The sequence below is a fragment of the Dermacentor albipictus genome, chromosome 6 (assembly GCF_038994185.2).
Source record: "Dermacentor albipictus isolate Rhodes 1998 colony chromosome 6, USDA_Dalb.pri_finalv2, whole genome shotgun sequence".
NCBI lineage: Eukaryota > Metazoa > Arthropoda > Arachnida > Ixodida > Ixodidae > Dermacentor > Dermacentor albipictus.
Genome location: NC_091826.1, coordinates 21,923,772 through 21,946,783, shown reverse-complemented (window position 1 = coordinate 21,946,783; position 23,012 = coordinate 21,923,772). Strand labels below are relative to the sequence as shown.

General features: G+C 50.3%; 1 protein-coding gene across 3 annotated transcripts in view; it reads right to left on the bottom strand.

Annotated features, from left to right (window-relative positions):
• Positions 1-23,012, bottom strand: part of TfAP-2 (transcription factor AP-2) — a 302,474-nt gene that overhangs the window by 131,155 nt on the left and 148,307 nt on the right. The gene's annotated exons all lie outside the window — the stretch shown is intronic.

The following is a 23,012-nucleotide window of genomic DNA, read 5'->3' as shown; positions in this document are numbered from 1 at the left end:
ACGCACGCACCTTCCTCACGCTTTGCTTTTGCCCCTCTTTGTCTCAGGCGAGCCGAATGGGAGAGGAGCAACACACCTATGTCGCCAGTCTACGGCCGCCTCTCCCCCTCCTAATCTCTGCTACGAAGTGGGGGAGGGCAGATGCTTGGCCAGGTAAGCGGGGCTTCTGATGCCGCAGACGACGCCGCCGCCACCACCACCAAAAGCGAGGCAGGTATCCCGACCTTCAAACTGGAATGGGCGGTTTTGGACGCGCCTGAACGTATACCCTCGCCCTTTCTCTCTGCCTTCTTCGCTGCCGGCTTCCTTCGGGCCGGCCTGCTGGAAAAGCTGCGGGCGCACACCTCCTCTCCACCGCGTTGCCCACTTTCGCGAGCGAAAGAAATAAACGATCGAGCAAAATAAAAGGAAAGAAAACGAGGTTTCGACACCCCTCTCTCAGCCTCGCTCTCCACCGATGGCCGGACAGGTACGAGACTATCCCCGCGTGCTCTCGTAAAATGAGAGGAGGGAGGGAGGGGGGGGGGGGGGGTTGAGACACAAGTTTCGTCAGGAATCTCGTGATGAGGAACGCCGCTCGCCCTACCGGCCCCTTGCAGGACGGCGTGTGTGTCGCTCCCCCCTATTAGCACGTTTGCTTAGCAGAAGCAGGAAGAAACGGAAAGCCAACAACCTGAACAGATTTCTCTCCGATCCTCATACACACCCCACTCGCCTCTACGGGCAGACAGTGTTTCCCATTTTTTACGGTGGTGGCGACCCCGCCCGGTGTGCTTGTGTCTCGTGCGCGGACTCTACCGCCCCCCCCCCCCCCCCCGCACCACCCCCTCCGACAACGACACCACGTCTCGCGCGGCCAGAAGGAGGACATTGTTGTTGCCCGGGGCAACGCAAAACCAGGAAGGGTCATCCCGAAGACCCGACGCCGTACGTTTTCGACACGGGCGCGTGACCAACGTTAGCCTGGGGCCAACTACGCTCGCCTCTTGACTACGTCATCACTCGTGCGTTGCTTTTTTTTTTCTCCCCCACTCTTCGGCGCTCGACGAAAGCAGTTTGTGCTCACGCGACTGAAAGAAGCCGTGTCGGCGTTGACATTGAGATCGCTCTGATTGGACCAGGCGCATGGCTTTTTTTCCCACCCATTTCTCGCTGTCTTTTCATTGTTAGCACGGTGTTTACAACTGCGTTCTGGCGTGTTGATGTGTTTTCACTAAAGCGCGAACTGTACGCGTCATTCACTGCTACAACCAGCTCTCGTTGTTACGAACACTGTCAATACGCGTCACCGGTTATATCGAACTTCTTCATATGCGATGGCCCAAGGGTCTCCACTGTTGTTGAACACCGGACCACATGCACTGTATCACCTTTTCGCAAAATGGTGATCGTAAGAATTAAAAAAAAAAACTAAGAAAATCTTCAGTAAGCTAGATTTCATCGTTATCGTGATAATCGCGCTTACCGACGGGCTCGACAAATAAGACTCGTAAACAGCGTGCACGGAGCGAGTTTAAGCACGTGCCGAAATCGACACATCCACAGCTGCGAAAAGGTTAGGCCATTGTGATTCTGCGATTTCATTTACTGCCAGCCTTTTGCCCTTCTCTCTCTCTCTCTCTCTCTTCTGGCACAACGACCGCATACTCAATTCTCCCCCGTGACGTGAGTGGAAATTCGAAGATCTCCGAATTAGGCAATCTCTCGAGACCTTCGACAATCCGGAGTCGCACGGAGGTATGCGTCACGTCACAATCGTTTTCCAAAGGTCACATAAACGGGGACCAAAAAAAAAAAGAAGAAAACTCGAATGGACAGTACGAGTACGAAAGAAAGCCGTTTAGGCAGTCTTCCGGGAACACACCAAGACGCGCACAAGAAAATAAAACAAAAGAACAGCTCAAACAAGTAGAAATCAGGAGAACGTAAAAAATATGTGGGGTGGAGGCGCTGCCTCCTGGAAGGCATTGGCGCGACGTTCCTACGCGCACCCGCGCGATGCAGTGCGTCATAGTTTACGGAGTTTGTCCGACATTCTTCCCGCTCTCGGACTCTTCGACGGCCGCCTCCTTTGTAGCGAGGCCCCTCTCCCTTTCTTTCTTCGCGGTGGTTTCTTTCTTTTTTGTTCTTTTTCTTCCCGGTAGAGGGCGGTAAGTGGCGTCGCGGGCGCGCAATGAGAACCCGTCGATGCGGTGAACAAGCGGGAGGGCCGCAATTCCGAGGCGGCCGTTTTTCTCGGAAGCCGCGTCGGTCAGCGTGGGCACGCCACGGCGGAGGCAATAGAGTCGAGGGAAAAAAAAAACGATAAAGAACACGGAAAGCGCGATGGCGCCTGGCAGCAGCAGCTCGCAGCGTTATTCACACGATGGATACGCTTCACCTTTGCGATCGCGCACACGTTGCGGATGCTACTCGTACATGTGCGAGTAGCAAAAGTTCTTTTTTTTATGTGAAGCCGGTCTTTACAAGCCACTGTGGTTTCGTGATGCGATGGCTGTCAATAGAGAGTTTTAGATTACTCGCACAGCGCTACTGGTATGGCACCTCCTCTCCTTGCTCCCCGACGGGTGAATTATATTGTTCACAGCGCGGCTGAAATTTTTTTCCCTCGAACGTGCGACGTTCGCAGAAACCCGTCCTTGAATAGTAACAACCTGAGCACTGTATGCCTTGACGAACGCCGAGACAAATTAGATGGCCGGCGTTCAGAACTTCCCTGCCTTCAATTAGGCGCGGGGTCCTCTTCTTCGGAAGTCAGGCGTGTAGTTGGGCTAGCCGGTTCATAGATTCAGAAAAAAATTTTGAACTGCGCCAGGAAGACGGGATATGAATAGAAACGTGTCCCCTTGCACTGCAAGAGATGCGACAGTAAGCGCTGCTTTCCCGCATCTGGAGAGCACCGAATTCCTTTCAAAGGCAAAATAAAAAAAAAACAGTTACCGAGGCATTCCACATGGGCTCCCTGCAATGGCCAGGCGGCGCAGCGATCGGCTCAACCATCAGCGCCACTGTGTGAGTTGCGCGAAACACCGAGGCGGCCACTGCTGCGGAGGCATGCTTTTGCGGCGCTCGTTTGAAACTTGTCGGACGTTCTGAATTGCGGTTTTAAGGCAATCGAAAACATCGAGGCTTATTTTTGACCACCGACGCTTGAGAAAGGACGTCAAATTTACGACGACAACCATGCATATCGTGTCAAAGAAGTGAACAGCACGGACATCTTAGCGAGGTGCTTAAGTTAAATTGTGGTGTTTTAGGTACCAAAACCACGACCTGATTAGGAGGCACGCCGTGGTGGGAGACCCCAGAATAATTTGGGCCACCTGGAGTTCTTTAACGTGGACATAAGTCTAATTACACGGGTGTTTTGGTATTTCGACTCCATCGAAATTCGGCCGCCGTGGCCGGGATTTATTACCGCGACTTCGCGCTCAGCAGCCCAACACCATAGCCACTAAGCAACCACCGCAGGTCGCGAAGTATTTGTCACAACAAAGCAAGCATGCTTACGACGTTAAACTCAAAGTGATTTAACAATGCATTATTTTATGCCTTTGGAGCGAGCAAATACGGCCGTCGACGTCTTTCAACTGTCATTTGGCACTTCATTACTTGAAGCGTGCTTTGCACCTCACAGTTGTAGAGGTTGACAAAGTGCCTCGAGCATATTATGGTATTGTCGTTCGGGCTCGTATGTGAGAGGGCGTTACCGCTGAAGCATCATAGAGAACAATCAGCTGAGACTAAACAACGTGGAGACTGAACGAATGTACGCTTACGAGCGCGACGTAAATGTTCATTTTCGAATACTCGACGTGTGCTGCAGTGCCCTCCAACCTTAGTTCTGTTGTTCTAAGCGCGAGAAAACATCGGCACAAATGAGATCGGTTCCAGCATTCGCGTCTTGATCTTGGAACAGGAAGAGGCACAGCGCGCACAAAGCTCCAGCACGGAGCACTTACGAAGCTACATTTGACACCTAACAACCACTGCGCGTTTTTTTTTTTTCGGAGCAAGACGAGCTAAACGACTGTCAAAACTGATTTACAATAGCAGGAATCAGTTCACGCGTTCTTACGCAGTTGAGGCGTGTTTTTACGGATGCCGCTGCTGGTTCTTTTTTTTTTCTTGTTATTGCATTTACGTCTTAGTTCGTTTAACAGAAATTCGCAAGAACGACACGAACCCCGACGATCCACTTCAGCCGCCGGGTTGCTTGACACCCTGGGTGTTTAAGGGATGCGGTACAATTTGATGCCGACATCCCCTTCGCGGTTGTGACAATCGTTAACGCAGCAGTATCTGCGCTTGTTCTTTCTGTTCACACTTGTCACGAAGAAGCTGCCAAGAGGCCGCGGTGAATCCATTGGAAAAGCAGGCTTGCAGGCGGGCCTGAGCGCGCCACGGACAATGGTAAAATGACGGTGAGGGCCTACCCGCGGATGCTCACCGCCGCTGCTAGGTGGCGCGACATGTACAAGCAACGAATGAAATCGAATTCTTATATGGGCATATTAAGACTCCCCCACGCTCTTAGAGCACACGTGGCAATGCTATTTTTCGTCGCTGCCTCGTGCACAATTTCGTCATGGTCGTTTGTTCCTTGCTTATCTATTTCGTAGAACTTTAGAAAGTTACTGCTTTCACGAAATAAAGCCAGATGTAAGTCTGCGCTTTGTGTACGGCTCTATGTTTCTGTTCGTGTCCCACCTTCTTCGCGGAGTTTGAAATTTCACTGAATCCTCTCCTTCGCACGTTTGGAGGCGATCCATCATGTCTTCCAAAGACAGCTGCTTTGCAAAAGGCAGCGCAATCGCTACCTTTTGCGCACCTAACACTGTAAAATAGTTTACACCCTAAAAAGTGAAAAAGGGTGTAAATGTGTCTATAACTCACACCCTTAGGGTGTTATCTATATAACGGACACCCTAAGGGTGCGAGTTATAAGCACATTTACGTCCTTTTTCACTTTTTAGGGTGTACATTATTTTACAGCGAAGAGAATCAGCTCGGTGTGCTACGACACGGATGCAAGGTCGGCGATCCTAATACAAGGCCCTCCACACACGTTTTTCCCGCCGTGGTTGCTCAGTGTCTATGGTGTTGGGCCGCTGAGCACGAGGTCGCGGGATGGAAGCCCAGTCACGGCAGGCCGCATATTGATGGGGGCTAAACGCGGAAACACCCGTGTACTTAGATTTAGGTGCACGTTAAAGAACCCTGGGTGGTCGAAATTTCCGGAGTCCCCCCACTACGTCGTGCCTCATAATCAAAAAAGTGGTTTTGGCACGTAAAACCCCATAATTTAATTTTAATACACGTTTTTCACCGACCAGGTAAAAGCGGCGATGGCGCGTGAATGGAAGGGCTTCAATCCTGACAGTCTCTGTGCCGGCCATCATGGATCGCATCGTGTGCATTGCGAATGCATGCTTTTGTATGCACGTACAGTTCCGGGTGGGAGCCATGGCCTTCGTCATTGCCCTAGTCTACGCCATCGGTGCATCTCGAAAACTAGTAGCTGGCCAACTAGACCACGGTGTCCCGCGGAGGACGGACGGGATCACGCCGTCATCCGCACCTTCACGACGGGCGCTTTAAATGCGAAAGCATTATAATCACCATTACGCGAAAATCTGTCGGCATGGCAGGAAGATCGCACCAAAAATGGCCGACGGAGGAAAGACGTAAAAAAATGCTCGGATTGACGTCAAATTTGTCGGGGAGTTTCATGTAAACGAAGCAAATTATGTCCATCAAACGAAAAAATTCGGTCTGGGTCAGAACCGACGCAGGGCCTCCTCCGGGGTGCAAGAAGAGTAGGCTTCCCCGACGCCTAGGCGGCTCCGGCTGACTACACGTCACCGTAGCATTGTACACGTCAATGCACACGTCACAGTCAACTGGCTGATTAAAGGTGTGACCTAGTGCGTGCGTCACCGGTCACGTGACGGCGCAGCCAATGGGAGAGGAGGTGACGCCACGTCATGAGTGCGTATCTCGAGCTCGTTCGTGGTGTTCCGAGGTGCCACACATAAGCAGTCTTTAGGTGACGCTGCCGATTTTTTTTTTTTTTTCTGGGTGAGGAGTTGGAGGACGATAGGTTTGGTGGGCTTTACGCGTACCCCTACCGCCTTGTAGCACTCCTTCTGTTATGTTTCCTGCTTTCCCCCTTCATGTCAATGCGGTGTAGCATGCCGGAGGCACACTCCCTCGACCAAGTTCAAAGTTCGTTTTCCCGTTGGGTTAGGTGCCTGTGATGTTGCTCGGCGGGGGTGAAGTAGGAGGCAGGAAACGTTGACCAAGTATGGCATACTGTATTGACAAGCGAGCTATTTACATTTACAGAAAATGCGAAGAGCACGCCCTCATTCTTCTACACCTAGCTAATCGGCGGAAAGGAAAGCGTGAAACCTCCGAAGAGAAGTTCGTTTACCTCTCGTGGTTTCTTGGATTGTCCGAGTCGCCTCAGAGAGGGGATGCAGTTACAACCATGGAGGTGCCAACGGCAGAGTGTTCGACGTAGTCTCTTGTTCTCGTGTCGATTTGCGAAGTCAATGGCCTCCCTACCCTTCGTGGCTTGCCTTGTTGCCCGGTTACGCTCAGGACGTGGCAAGGACCATAGTGGTGACCAACACCGCCTAGAGGGGTGACGTTTTTTCTCGGAGAGCAGGCCAATTAGCTCGACAAAGGCAGGCGAGCTGGAACGTTGCCCGCACTTTCGACGCTGAATCTCGGGCCGATCCTAACGAGACGCGACAGCCACTTACGTTCGCTCATGTATTACTAGACGTCAAGGCGGAAGCGAATGTCTTTCGCAATCTGCATAAGTAAGCGTGTGTACAAGTTTGATTCCATCCACGGCTCTATAGGTTAGGTCGCTGCTTCGGAGCAACAAAGAACGCGAACGCGGTTACACACAAACGAATCGCCACACAAACAAGTCGTGTGCAAACATGATGTCAAATGCACACAGAACACATGAATATTACGGACAATTTTGATAACCTACCGGAGGCAATTTATGTATTAATGCAGCGTCGGCGTGGGAAGATGTATAGACGGGAGGAAAAGGAGGAGGAGGAGGAGGAGGAGGAGAAGGAGGAGGGAAAAAGATAAGTAGAAGGCAGGGAGGTTAACCAGAATAATGTCCGGTTGGCTACCCTACACCGGGGGAATGGGAAAGGGGGAAAACAAAGATAACAGGGAGAGAGAGGAGGGAAGGAAAGAAGGAAATTGGGGTGAGTTCGCTGACGTGTGTGGCCTTACAGAAATTGCATTAATGGTCACAAGTGGTCGCACAAGCCCGTCGTCCTTAAGAAGCACAAAAGTGCCTTCACCGCTTTAAAGATGTATCGAAAAACTTCAGTAGCGATTTAGCGGTAAATGCCAGAAAAATGCGCTATCATTACGTCGCGCCTCTTTGAGTTCCCGGATACACGAGTTAAACCGCGTTCACCACATTCGAAAGTGTTGTTCGGGAGCTCACTGGACACGTGTTTTGCCTCTTCGAGGAGCGATGTGCTACTGACATTGGTCGGGAAAAGACGACGGGATATATACGCATATGTATACATAGGTATACTACAGAATCCTGCAGCAGCATTCTGCTGTAGAGGCTCCAACGCCGTTTCTCCGAGGCCTGCAGTGCTCGGTCTAGTTTCGGCAGCTTGGTCTCGCTTTCGCGTAGGTGGTTTCGGTTCAATTAATCGGACACTAGCAGCAGGCCAGCAGACCATAGGATCGCCGACATTCGTATCAGTGAACAACCTATCCCGTGTAGCCAGAACCTTTGCATTAATGTTCGGTTTGAATCCCCGCAGTGCCAACGTCGCCGGCCTATGCAGGTTGGCAAAATAAACAGAACTGAAGTCCGACTCACTCACAAAATATAGCTTAAGTTACCGACTCATTCGAACTCACGCTCGCCAAATTTCAGCTCAGACGCGGGCTGACTCGGACTCGGACTCACGGCTAGGTCTGAGAGTGAGGTGACTCAAGGGCGAGTTTTCCGACCTCTGCGAATCCGCTCTCTTTCAGGCCCGTCGACCGCCGCGAACTTCTCCGTGCGGAGGAGAAAGCAGGACTATACTGCGGAAAGTATGGAAAACGTCTGATACGGCGGGAGGAGTGGAAGCGTAGCACAGTGGGGGGGTAACCCCCGAAGAAGAGACGCAGATTAGCGGAGAGGGTTCAGCTGCGAGTCGGCAGACGCTAATCTCCCTCCGCGCGTTGATAGTGAGAGAAACGCTGGATTCGCATGCGTGCGTATCTAGGGGGACGGGGGGGCGAGAACTCTGCTATACTGCGCACGGTTGCAGCCGAGAGGGAGGGGTGTAGCGACCGTGACACTCTTTAGAGGTGAAAAGGCATCGCATGCCCTCTCCTCCCCCTCGAACCCGATACTTACGCATCTTCCTGCTTCGATTCCAAAAGTCGACCTCTCCTCCCCCTTCCCCTCGGCTCCGATACTTACGCATCTTCCTGCTTCGATTCCAGAAGTCGATTTCTCTTCTGCCGCACTTCGCTTCGCGACTCGTTCACCAGCTTCGAACAGAACATACACGTTCGCATCGAAAAAGAAAGAAAGAAAGAAATAAAGAAAGAAAGCGTTTTATGCGTGCCTGCTTTACTTGCACACGCTTCGCGTGCAGATGGCACTTCGCGCTATACGCGTATACACAGCCACGTGACCCGAGAAGGCGGCGTGAAATATATAATCGAGAATAAAGCGGGCGGCGAATCTTGGGATGAAGGAAAAAAGAAAGAAAAGGGGGGAGGAGGGAGGAAGAGCACCTGACGTGAATTTCTATCGCTTTCGTCGTCCGCGTCGACTCGCAAATTGCGCGCTCACTTTGTGCTCTATGGGTGCAAGGCGCTGGTGCACGGAGGCGAAATGGAAAAAAAAAGCTCGTATATGACTTTATATAGATTTAGGTGCACGTTAAAGAGCTCGTATAACTACTTATATAGATTTAGGTGCACATTAATACAAAAAATCCAAAAAATTCAAAAAAAGTCAAAATTTATCCGGAACCGTCAACTGCGACGGGACTCGTAAGTATACTGTGGTTTTGGCACGCATAACGACATAATTTAATTTCCATTGAATGCGCATCCATGAAAGGGGAACGTGTGAAAAAAAAAGAAATAAAAGAAACAAATGTTGACGCTATTTGTCGTTACTGGAAGCGGAAGATTCAAACACGCGGTTCGTGCCATGAAGAGATAAAACCAAAGGCTTTTTTTCCCTCTCGCCTCCTTCGCCCTGCAGATAGCCGCCACCAAAAGGGGACGTTGTAACCTGTTGTTATACAAACATTTTCACTACCAACAAATAACGAAGTCCAAGTTGAAAAATCGGTGGAGATGAGTGATAGGGCTTATCTGGATAAGATACGAACGACATAATTTAAGGACACAGATAGTCAATTTCCCTTCCCTTTGTCCTCTGGCAGCAGTCAAGGAGGTAAAGGTGTTTAAGGTCCGAAGTCGGCACCGCTCGATAATTCGAGTACACGGTGGCAGCGCGAAGGAAGAGCCGTTGTTTGTCTTTATTCAAACGCCGAGGCATCTGTCCGAGTCCAAGCCCGAAGCTCCGCTCTCTCCACACAACCAAACATGACTGTTTAAGCCCTCAGTTGCACAAACGAGTCGCAAACCAGCCAATCACACGTGCGAGTTCACATAATTGTAACATCATTGCAGCAGAACCACCTTCGTGCCGCACACGGCATTGGTGGAAACAGTGGCACTTTTTACAACACGCCAGGGGATAGGATTTCTCACAAACACGTGTCATCTCCCTCTCCCCTACGTCGGGCTGCGAGAATCGGTAGAGGGTGTTGGTATCGGCCCCTGATGTCCTCCCATTTCCACTTGCAAGCGGCCGCCATGCAAGCTGCCCCCCCCCCCCCCCTTCCCCGAGAATGTTTCCATGAAACCACGGCGTATTGACTGCATATCTGCCGGACGGCGAGCTGCCATGCCAGCACTGAGAAAGCTCGGTCTCCCGTGCAACTGTGGTAAACCGTGCAGCTGTGGGCCGGTTCGCTTGAAATCCAAACACCATGATTGGGACCCAGTGGCGATCGCACACAAAAGCATCCCACGGTCATAGCCGGCTAAGTGGCGGTAAAGCAACCGCCGTTTCTACTGGCATTTTTCAGAAGGCGCACGCGGTTGCCAAACATGAAACCGGCTGGGCAGTGTCGCGTCGCCCAATTTACGTGACCGAGACGGTCGACGGGACATTTGGGAAGTGCATGGGCATTATTAGTGGCGGCGGTGACCTCAAGCACCCCCCTACCTTTGATCTTCGCGCCCGTCTCCCCGAACGCTCCCCTTCAGCTCGGGCCGTCTACCCTTTTGTCCCGAGCGAGGGCGCCGATCTAGTGCCTTTTCTACGGCGCAGCCACTAATCCGTTTCCTCTCCACGCGTGAATGTTTCCCTTGTCCCCCCTCTTCGCGGGACCCCCCTGCGTGCTTCGTTTCCGGTTATTGGCCGATACAGCAGTGTGTAAACTCGTCCTGCGCTTTGCCGTAACCGCCTAAACTGGGCCACAAAACAACAGCAAGGTCAACTCTCTCTAACCTCAAACTGACTCAGATTTCTACTATGCAGAGCATTTCAAAGCCGGGTTTTCCTGTACATGTCCGTCCGTTCCAGCCAGCTATGCATCGTCGCCGGCGGTAAAACCGCCATCGACAGGTCGTACGTCGTTAGATCACCACCACAACTCAGCTTCTCCTACGCCTCAAGAGAGAGAGAGAGAGAGAAATACCCGTTAACGCATTGCTTTTTTTTTGCTTTGTTGACAGATTTGCGTAGATCTGAGCAAATGTGCAGATGTTCTCAACATCGAGCTAGACGGTTCATATGGCATTTTGAGCCTCGAAGTAGCGCCACTTAGCGCATCCCTGTTCTGCGTAATTTAGCAATAAATAATGCCAAAATGTATGTATATATACACCTGAATCGAAGGCATCACTAAAGCACACCAGTAGAATGGTGCGTGATAGCTACCGGTATCACTATGTAAACACATCAGGTGTCGGAAGTACGCATGGAGGATATTGATAATTATCGAGCTTACACGCTTGAAGCAAAGATTTGTTCACAACTGGTATTTGTATCGGGGACGAAAGATCCAAGTTCCTGCTGGAATATCTAGTAAGGGGTTCATTTACAAAAAAAAAAAAGGCAATCAGGGCAAATCTGCATGACAGGCTGCTTAACGCGACGATCAATTTCTTACGGGAAATTATTGATCGGCTGCGCAGTTTCGACACGACATCTGCATTGAGAGCAGAAGAACCTCAAACGATGTGCTTACATAAAAGACGTAATGTCATAGATTATGCGGACAAAGATGGACATGCACAGGCGTGACGGATGAGTAGCCGGAGTAATAACCGAGGCGACGGCAGGTCCTGGCTACACAGCCCCTGATTACTCGTGGCATGCTCTCTTCGTTGCCGTCTAATAACTGTAAACAAATGGGGAAATGGAATGCGTACAGCTTAGAACCGGCTATCCATCCTTTTAGGCCTTGCGTAAGACGGTCGCTCGATGCGATCACCGCTTCGGCAAATACTTCGGCGGCCAACTTATACCAACGTGTGACACTTTAAATGCGCTCTTAGGTGGCTTTGACAGAAACGTTAAAAGGGGCGGCACGTTAAATGGAAGGACGCGGCAAGTATGTGAAAATTATAAACGCGACCGATGTAGAAGGAAGAAAAGGTAAGACGCTACAGGCCATACAAGCGGGGACATGCAGGGGGAGAGAGACGCAGCGCCCCCTAGGTGGTGCTAGCTGTTCGACTTGATATATTAAGCAATAGAGCGATGACGAAGTTCGGTGGTGCCAACGACAGCCGCTCGGGGCTAACGACGAGAGCCATCGCAGTGACCCTAACGCCGAGTCAATGACAGAGCGGCGTGCATGTCAAGGAGAGAGAGAGAGAGAGAAAAAAAAAGGAAACGTAACGAACGGTGAAGACACGGCGTGTACACAGGAACGCTAAAACGCGGAACCACAAGCAGGCGTTGGTGCTGAAGCTGATCGAAGATCGTCTAATAATTGGGCGGCCCAGGCGGCGTTGAAGACTTTAAATAAACGACGAAGGCTAGTGGGAATCGGAGGACCAAAAAACAGAAGGGGGATTTTCCACGAGAGGTACAGATACAGACGCCTGGAGAAAGATGGAGGGGGGGGGGAGGTGGTTGGGCGCGCGGAATGCCGGGACGGGGCCCCAATTACTACGCCGCGACACGGAGGTAACATCGATCACTGAAACGAATGGCCAGCCTAAGTTTCAATGACCTACTACTACTCGGAGCGGGGGAAACGGGAGCCGCTTCCGCGTGCGTGGCTGTCGCCACGCGCACGGAGGACACGATTGTGGTGCGTCGGGGACGCAGCAGGGGGCGCCACTAGCGCGCTGTGAACATCGGCGGGCGGGAAGTCTGCTCACTTTTGGCTCACTTGGTGTGGAGTCTGCTTACTTGGTGTGCACCACGTGAACTCACGTGGCGTATATGATAGAGTCAATAGAGTTCCCTGTAAAAAATAAAAAGTTGCTAGCGGGAACTAGATGGCGCTAGTGTTCATGGAGCTGGGATGCGAGATCGGGATGCCTTAGAACGCGCACCTATAAAGCGAGATATAAGAAGGAAGAAGAAGAATGTGCTTGCTGCGGTAAATCTAGGGAAACGATGGAGCATGTTGTATTAGAATGTGAAGACGTCTGCCCAGCGGTCGATTTAGGGGCCACTGGCCTCCTTGAAGCCCTTGGGTTCAGTGAGAGCAGGGGACAAGTAAGCATGTCCGCAATAGAGATTAGGAAGAGGCGATTGGAAGTTTGGTGGAAGAAAAGTAGGGAAACGACAGAAAACGGAGAAGTACAAAAGCAAAGTTCGCAATAGATGGTCAGAAAATTTGGTTGTGAGAGTTCATATTGGTTTTTACCTCTATTTCTTTTTTAACCTAGGTAGGATATTAGGCAGTATAGTTTGGCGGCGCCATCCACCGCCGCGTTCCACAGGCGACGCTCATAACATCCGTCTGTCCGTCCATCCATCTGTCCGTCCGTCCGTCCGTCCGTCCGTCCGTCCTGGCGGTTCACCGAGCGTGACGGCTAGTGCACGGATGTGCCTAAACTTCTTTCATGTGGTTTCAGATGACATTTCGATTTTCCAGACTGATCATGTTGGAGACAAAAATATTGCTTTATGGATGCAACAATTCGCAACGATTACGCATGTCCGCAGTGACTAACTGTCTTGCTGCGTTAAGAAAACTCTTGAGTGCTTGGAAATCGCGAAATATTGAACGCAATATTGCGTTCTACCTTACGTTTATGATTTAAATAACCTAATAGGAGCATGTGAAGTCCTACTTTCATCGGTTTTGAGGCATCGAAGATTATTATTAGAAAAAAGAAAAAGAATGACGATTAGAAAATATCAATGATATCAGTTCTCCTTAATGTTCATAAAGTTCAGGCTTGACTCTGCCTAGCTAGAGCCACTGGCTTCTTGACTTCAAACATGTGTAACCAGCAGCAAACAGAAACGGCCTTCGGAATGGACGCCGGATTTAAAGGGACCCTGAAACGAATTTGACGGTTTTGTACAAACCTACTCTAGTCGTTAAGGTAGGTAACTCTGATCATTAAGTGACGCATTCAAACGCTCCGCGTAAGGCGTGTAATTTATTACAAGGTTAAGAAGATGTGCATTACTATACCAGTCGCAGCGGCGCCGCTACCCTGTTTTCAGCCGGCCCCTCCAAATGACGAAGTTACCGTAATTGACGTCAGTAGCGCAAGCTGTCCGATTGACAATCGTGAACAAGTGTCGTTCGTAATAGTTTGAATGTTGGTTAATTTGATGCTATAAATGAAAGTAACAGACAGAGAATACACAACTACAATTTATGGCTACGCTCGTGCACTTTCGGCCCACAGCAAGTGTCGTCTGCTTGTGTTACAACGTTCATGGTGCTGACGCGACTGCGCTGTCAACCCTGATCTCGAGCTTTCTTGAGCGAGCACCATGGATTGCGCTTGCTACGTTGTGGGCTGCAAATTTAAAGATCGGCAACGTGTCAAGCTGCGGCATCGTGCCCCTCTGCAATGCAGCAGACGAGCGGAGCGGCTGCAGCGCATCAGATTGTCGGTATCCGATCGGCGCCAGGATTTACGCGTCTGCAGCCGTCACCTCACGCCGGAGGGTTACTACCAATATGGAATTAAAGTTTTAGTGTATCCGGTATTCGGGTAAACGGAAGCGCAAGAAGACAGGGCCCGGGCGTGTTACGGGATGAGCGCAAGCGGAAGCGTGTACGGTCTGCACGGTGCAGCACTTGGTGTCACAGAGCTGAACCAGACAAACACACAACTTCGATAGCAGTATAAGCAAGTGGATTCTACTTTACTACCAGTGTAAATTTTCGTCAGGAGCGTAATTGAGAACACATTCTCTTTTTATATGTTTAAAATAGTTTATAATTTGTTACAGTATACTTTGCACCTCCGCCCATCCGTCAAAACGCCCAGCACGCCTGCGGGTTACCGGAATAGCGGACACGCTCAGCGCTGCGACAGAACGCTCGGAAAGCACGCAACTCGGATAGCTCTCGCTGCATGGGGATGAACGGCCAGGCGGCTAGCGGAGAGGTTGGAGAGGTTTTGCGCGATGGCTCCAAGACAACCGGTGGTAGATGACACGACACCGCATCATGACCCGGAGCCAGTAAAGGCGGAGCTTAGCCTTGATCGCTCGGTTAACGAGTTGAAAAGAAAAGCAAGGCTATGGAGGAGGGTAACTTATAACCGTCCGTAACTCTCTTAATATGAGGCGCTTCACTTAAATTGTGGCACTAATATTTTACTGACATTGACCCCTACGCGCTCACACAATTTGTTCAAATCGTTTCAGGCACCCTTTAACGTAGTGATGAATCGCAACGGTGTTGCTTGTACGATGGTCGTATCTGATACCACGCTTGAAGAACCGTTGCTGAATACATTGCTGCGTAGCGATGTTGGTCTTTATGCTAGTAGTCTTCGTGCTCGCCGTATGAATGTCACGCCCCACCGATTGTTTGTTACAGCTCTTCAAGGTGCATGATTGCTACATGTTCGAAGGTAGAAGTTCGGCTCCATGTACAACGTTAGGGAAGTTGCGCCATTTATGCGCTGTTGTGACGTGTCATCTACGCCCAAGCTACAAGAGTGTTTTACTTTCCAGCCCCTCTATTCATTTATTTACGTCATGTGCACAGTCATTTGTTCAAAAAGATAGGTGAATAGGCGAACAAAACACGTGCTTTCCTGACACCTAGTGGACGCTAAACATTTGGCGACGTAAGGAGAAACATTGTACCCAATCACCGCTCGGGATGCTCCAGCTACAAACGTTTATAGCCAGTGACAACGTAGTTGGTACATTCCAGTTCAAATGGGGCCCTCGGAAAAACCGAAGACCCCGTATTTTCTACTTGTTCTGCTGCAATAACAGAAAAGTGACTCTCAGAGACGAAGACGAGGCAGCGGTGGCACACCCCGCGTGAAAATCTCACAGGAAAGCAAGCGTCTCAGCTTTCCGAAGCTCTCCGATTACTCAGTCGCTCGACAGGCCGCGCCATCTATCGCAAGTTTTTCAAAGCTTGCCGAGCACAGCAGACGGCGAGGGCTAAGGAAGAGCGGGAAAGCGGCCGGAGGTGGTTGCCAGATTGACGAGACTGATGCCAAAACAACGGTCGTTCTCGCACCATAGAGTTTCGTACGAGCGTGCACAAGTATGAATGGTAGCGAACGAACTGGCCGACACTTTGTCCTTTCGGCTACAAGCGACTAGGCGGCTTCGCAAGTTGGTAATTTCTCAACAATATATTGCGTTATAAATACAACAATTCGCAACGATTATTCATACGAGCAGATTCTTATCGTCTATATACATTTCAAAAAAAGAAAAACAACGTGATCGTTTTGAATTTAGGAAATGAAAAATGTAATGTGACAGGAATGTGTATAGCCACATGCACGAACATTAGACTAATTCATACACTATGCACCATTACTTTGATGGCTGAACGATCGTTCAGTTCTTTCTAGCAATATTAGCAGGAAACACTACTACGCTCGCACCATGTCAGCATGTTGCTGGGCCGAGTACTCCCGTGACGTCACGTGCGGGGCACGACGTGCAGATCAGAGACCAAGCCAACATTTTGCGCAGCCTCTTTTTTCTTTCTGCTCTTTTCCGTCGTTTCATTACTCGCGTGGTTGGCTCCCAATCACGCTTTCGATAGTTGTTCTTTTCGGGACGTTTCGGCTCCTCGCGTTCGCTCTTCTAAAAGTTAAGAGCCAGGGCCGGCCGAGGGGAGGAGGGAGGGGGGGGACTTGGCGGCGTCGGCGAATCGGAGGGGTGGATTATTAATGATGCACGGGATCAGGAAATGCCGCCCGACCGACCACTGGCGGCAGCGGCGGCGGCGTTTTATTTTTTTTTTCTTTCTGCGCATGCGCACGTGCTGCAGCGATGTTTGGTAACTCTCATCGATTCATCACGATTATCAGCGCCACTTCGGCGCTGCCACTGCGCGCAAGGGGCGCAATTATCGTTTCCCGTGATTTCAGCGGCGGCTTTGCGTAATACAACGGCACAAAAAATATCGAGAGAACTGAAAAAAAGAAAATGAAGGAATAGCGCGGTAGTCGGGAGATGGATAGACACCGGAGCAAATTCGCCAGTGAATCGCGAAGCAAATATTTCACCTTTGCTTTGAGTCTACAAGCCCGGTCCGGTGGTGGGCGAGTTGAGGGAACCGTTAAGTCCGCAGCATATAAGCGGCCCGAGTGCTTTAACACCGTGGCACACGCCGCGCCGAAATATACGCAAGTATAAGGCTTGAGGAAAGCGAGATGAGATAGCGTCATTGTTAAAGCACGCCTCCAACTGATAACTTCATCTGATTGTACGAAGTTTCGGTTAACTCGTCAGGCCCGCGCAGCGCGCTTTTAATACTTCAGTCCCTCGGACAAAGCGTGCCCTACAGGTGCTCGTAAATGCCACTGGACAAATTCTATTGAGTTTCTATTAACTGCTTCGGCCCTTTGATAAACGTTCCGTTGGGACTCAATTTCAGTTATAGTCATCGCAAAAGATTCCGCGATGGTTCTGGCAAACTTGCTTGAATAGCTCGCCACGTACTTCTTCTTGACAATAATAATGATGATAATTTAACTCGTATAATCTCGATCATGCAACGCCTTACCTTAACATGCCATGTGCTCAAGGTCATAGCTCAAACGAAGCAAATGCGGGCTCGGTCACCACGATAAATCCGCCTGTTTCTACAAGCCACCGCCACCACAGAGATGACATCGCCACCTTGTCATTTTCTTGCATTAAATGAAAGACCGAACTTTCTACGCCTTAGAAAAAAACACCGACAGAGACCGGCACACCCTAAATATTTTGCCGGAATACTTGTTTCGTCTGGTATACGTATAGTTTCGTCTGGTATACGTATAGCAGACGACGGAGCGAGCAGGGGCGAGTGTGCCAAGACATCACGACGTTGTGCTAACTCGTGACCACCTTCTGCGTCGTGACCCGTACACCTCCTGGTAAGCGAAACCAAAACTGGCTCGCAGAAGAGCCATTATAGTAAATCATTTAAGGCGCTCTGAGGCTGCACTCAGTACTGCTTCTGGGGCTTCGAGATCCGAGACCTCCATCACCCGCAAGAAAAAAGAATGGAAGTCGAAAACGTCCTGTCAGAACTTCTTTAAACAAAATGTCACCCCCCCCCTCCCCCTACCAAAGGCGTATATATACTTGCAGTTAACGTCGTTCACTGCGAAGCTCAACTAAAACAAGATGAGTTGCTCGCTTTACGATATTGAAAAAACATGCCCGCCTTGCAATGCTCTATATAGAGTACTGGTCACAGGAAATATCTTTGTTGTTTCCTTATGAACTTCAACAGCACATCAGCAATTTTCCTTCGGGCCCCTCCTCGATATGATATGTGCTCGTTAAGCATGGCTGAAAGCTCAGGTAACGTGAACGGGTTGACCCGACTGTTACTTTGTTGCTCGATGACTAGCCCTAGTCTTATAGCGCGCAGGATTGTACGGTGACACTGCATAACACTAGAAACGCCTTTGCGGGCTGCGTGACAGTGCCCACAGAAACAGTTTGTGCGTACCTGTGTGTGCAGTTTTTTTGTTACCTTATTTTTTTAAATCCTTCTCTCTCTCCCCTATCGCATCGCCTTGCCCCTCCCCCAGTACAGGGTAGCCAACCGGAGATAAGCTCTGGTTAACCTCCCTGTCTTTCTTTTGCCTTTCTCTCTCTCTCTCTCTCTCTCTCTCTCTCTCTCTCTCTCTAGCACGCTTCGCGACACGAAGAAAGATACCAACGTTCACACTGTAAGCCCTGGGGACGTATTCTGCGACAATCTCTTCGGCGATATTATCGCGCCTTCGCGTGGCATAGTTCTGAACCTGCACATTCAGCTCATCCGACTCTGCTAAACCAGCCAATGAGCGCGCTCCTGACGGCGATACTATCGCTGAGGTAGCACTGTGGCAGAAAGTGATGTTCGCAGAACACGACCCCTGTACACGTTACCAGTAGTTACGGTACACTTACGTCCGAATACTGCGATGCCCTTGCCTTCCGCCATATCGGTTTTCGTTAAAGGGAGCGATATCAAAAGAATTTAGACCGTTAGATCGCTGTATCAAAATTTAATTGTCATTCATACGGCGGGAAATAAGAGTGCCACATTTTCAGTTTCCGAATTTCGCGGCAGCACCTCAGGGCCGGTACGTTAGTGAGACGTCACGGATTGCAACATGTTTTCTCGTGTTTGAGATGCTTGGGCTCAGAACAAGCTCTCGGAGCTTGTCGCTCATTTGGTTTCTTTAGTCCTGAAATTCCTATTTCCAGTTCCAGATCAAGGAAATTTTGAACAATTCGCTCACCTTTATTTTATGTCCGTGAAAAGTACGCACGTAAATAAATAACGAAATGTTATTTGAGGCACAGATTTATTAGTCTACGACAATTATTTATCGATTGATTCGTAGGACTATGCACAGCTGAAACATCACTCCAGCATATCAAAAACGAAACTATGCGCTTCGCGTTAAGCTTTCCACCCTTACATAAGCATTTTAAGGCATCAAACTCAGCGTTACAAAGGTGATACTACATGGGGCATAACAGGGTTAGTGTGCAACGTAGTTCTTTTATAGCAGCAATTAGCCAGACCCGAGCAGACGTTGCCGAAAGCTATGACGTCACGGCTATATGCGGCGGGAACGTCAGCATGGCGTCGCCGTCCTCGTTTCGCTTTTTGTTTTGTTATTTGTAACGTACCAATCCTAAAGCGTTGGTGAGAATGGCCATTTCGTCATTGTGGGAGAACATAGTTTAGGAATAACGCTTAAACATATTATTCCTGTTGACAGCTCTTTCAGGAGTGCTCGAGGCATGCACAGCGAATAACGCTGGCCTGGAAACATTTCTTCAGCGCTAGCTATATGACTGTAATCAATTCTGCCCCCACGCATGCTCGGAGCGAAGCCACCGTGAGCACACATGTTCGCAAGCGGTAACCGTAAGCGGTATAGCGCTAAGCTAAAGCTGCCTGATAACGGTATGGTTTGCAGATTGCATACGAATGCGAACTTGTACGCTTGATGCTTACCTTGAGTGCCATTTACATTACATCCTATTACACACACACACACACACACACACACACACACACACACACACATATATATATATATATATATATATATATATATATATATATATATATATATGAGAGAGAGAGAGAGAGAGAGAGAGAGAGAGAGAGAGAGAGAGAGAGAGAGAGAGAGAGCAATCGTGCATCGCGGTCGAACGCCTCCCCCTAACGCTATACGCGATAACGCCGGAGGAGGCTGCGCACAAAACCTGGTCGGTCATGTTCAACTGGCAGGGCACTCGTCACAAGAAGACTATATAGCGCGCAGCCAAGCGGGAGACGAACGTGACCACCCACGAGGCATCAGGAGCATACAAACCACCGGGCAAAGAACGACGAGGCAAGAGGAGAACGTGGACAGTAACAGGAAAAGAAACGGGGGCGTGGGGGCGCCGAAACATAACAAAGGAAGTATCTAACGAAACGAAGCAAAACCTACAGAGAGGAAGCATTTAACTTTTAGGAACCTCTTGTGCACACAAGCGGGGGTCTGCGTGCGCCGGCGAAAACACTGCGAGCAAACACCCAATACCGAGGCGTGTTGGCGTACGGCCGCGAAGGCACCATCGTTCCGTCTGCTCCGTCAGGGTCAACAAGCGAAGCACAACGCATCTCTCATAATTAAGCGCATCAATCTCGCTCGAGCGCCCACCATCAACGCGCTGGACGTCGTGAGGGGTTTTCGAGGCGGTGGGGTGCAGGGGGGGACAGAAGGGCAGGACGGGGGGGGGGGGGGGGAGGAGAAGAGACTTTCGCGAAGCTTCGGAAGGAACTCGTAATCGCCGCGCTATAAAAATTGCTTTTAACGCTCGATAAACGCGCCTCGGAGCGTCCTCGAGCGGCGGGAGGAGGGCAATCACCATCGCCACAGCCATCAGCAGTTGTAGCGAAGGCTGCGCCGCGTACGGCGGATGCAAAAATCCTTGGTCGCTGCGCCGCTTGCCCCGAGACCCGAGATCCGGCAGAAGCTTCGGCGAAACCTTCTTCTTCCGAGACCGCGCAGTCAATCTTGGAAATCCTTGCATTATAAGCGCCTGCACCGCGCGGGCGCGCGCGTTCTGGTTCCTCTATATGACGCCCGCCTTCTTGAGAGCCGGGCGACGGATCCTGTAGATATATGGCCGAGACGAGCGGAACGGGCCAAGGTCAAAGCCCAAGCCGAAGCGTCTGATAACGAGGTCGATCTAGGCCACCCTTGGGAGAGAATTTCGCAGAAAAAAATAAAAAAGGCAAGACGACCAGATTATGGCAGTACTTAAAACATGATGGTCGGCACGTTTCGTTTGCGTTAAATGCGGGACTCGCGCGGGGTGCTATAGAACTTTATAGAATATACACTCGAAGAGGCCTGTAACGAGGGCGCGGCAATACACTGGTCTCGCCCCAGGCAAGCTGTTTGCAGGGAAATATCGTTCGCACCCTCGTTTGCCGCCTGCGAAGAACACGACATGCATGCTGTTCAGTTCCGTCGAGCGCTGTAAACTGTTAATCGGGAATGCACTGTTCTAGGAGATCAGCCCCTCTCCAAAATTTGTTGCGCGAGAGCTCAGGAGTGACAGCACCCCCTCCCTTCTTTCCCTCTCGCCTACCCGAAACTTGGTTGCGCGAGAGCACGCTACCCTTTCCCTAGGCGCCGTTGTATCGCAAGTCCGGACACAGGCCGCCGACCGCCGCCAAGCACGAAACGGGAAGAAAGAGGCAAAGAAAGCAACGCGCATTAGGATTGTGCAGTAGCCATCGACAATGGCTGTCAATGCAAGCGAGTAGAACGAAGGAAGGAAGGAAGGAAGGAAGGAAGGAAGGAACCAACGAACGAACTAAGGAACGAACGAAGGAACGAACCAACGAACGAACGAAGGAACGAACGAAGGAACGAACGAAAGAACGAACGAAGGAACGAACGAAGGAACGAACGAAGGGACGAACGAACAAACGAACGAACCAACGCTGCCCTTGCGGAGTCGAGCCATCGATCACCGACCATCCACGAGAACAGGAGAAAGAGGCAAACAAAGCTATTCATTAAAATATATGTATATATATACTGAAACGCATTGATACTTGGGCCTTTCGGCTATGATTGGTTTGTTTAACTTTTCTGCTTTGATATCTTTCTCGCTAGAATGATAAATGACTATTCTTATTAAGTCTTTCAGCCAAACGTTAAAGAAGGGCAGCGCGTTACAGTACGTTACATATGTTTACAGCCTATATGTTATACGCAACACGTTCTCGCAGCGGACACAACCATCTTCTCAAAAAGAGCTTATTGTTTGCGATACACAACAATGTCGCCCTTGTCGACTGCATTACTGTCGCGCTGTGTACCTTCGAAACAAATGCGGAGGCGCCACCGTCGTCATAGTCTACGTGATCGCGCGCATAAATCAAGCCGCGTCTCAGAGCTGCGTGACAAGTACGCCGCCGTGGTTAGCAGCGCGTCTGGCTCCCGAATAAGCCTTGCTTTACGGGCGCAAGCTCAAATGCTAGTGGTGGTGGTAGGCAACGTTTTGGTTTGGTTGCTCACGTGACGAGGGCGAAGCTAAAGACGAACGGTTGACGAGGAGGACTTCAGGGTGTAATGGGAAGACGTATTCCCGTTAAGCCGGGTAGACTGGGTCCAACGGGTATCTCATGGACGCAGTCTCGTTCTTTAAACTTCCTCTCGCAGGAAAGGGCTGCCGACTGTCATGGTACCCAGAGAGAGAGAGAGAGAGAGAGAAGAATACAGGAAGGCAGGGATGTTAACCAGTCAATAGTCTGGTTGGCTACCCTACACTGGGGGAAGGGAGAAGGGGAAGAGAAAGAAGGGAGAGAGAAGGTGTAGGTACGTGTACGGACAGCACTTCAGTTAAAGTCGCTCGAACAAACCAGAAGTTCTTAGAAAACACAAAAGTGCCTTCATTGCCTTCTGAGCCGATGATCGGTCGGGACGGTGCTCTAATATTGTTTGTTCATGGTACCCAGATTCTACTTGCAGCGCTGACACTGTGCAACGAACGTTTACAAAAGTTCGCCTGTAGCGACAGCTTCGCTGCACGGCAGTTAGGCTTGGCGGAAAGCTTTAGCGGTTGGGTAGGAGTGACCCCCATCGTAACGGCCAGGGCTCCAAGAAACCTTTCACGCGATTCGGGAGTTCAGGTAATGTGACACGAATACTTCAGGTAATGTGACACCGTTAGTAGTTGGCAAAATCGCAATTAAATATTTGTTCATTAGGCTCCTGTCCGG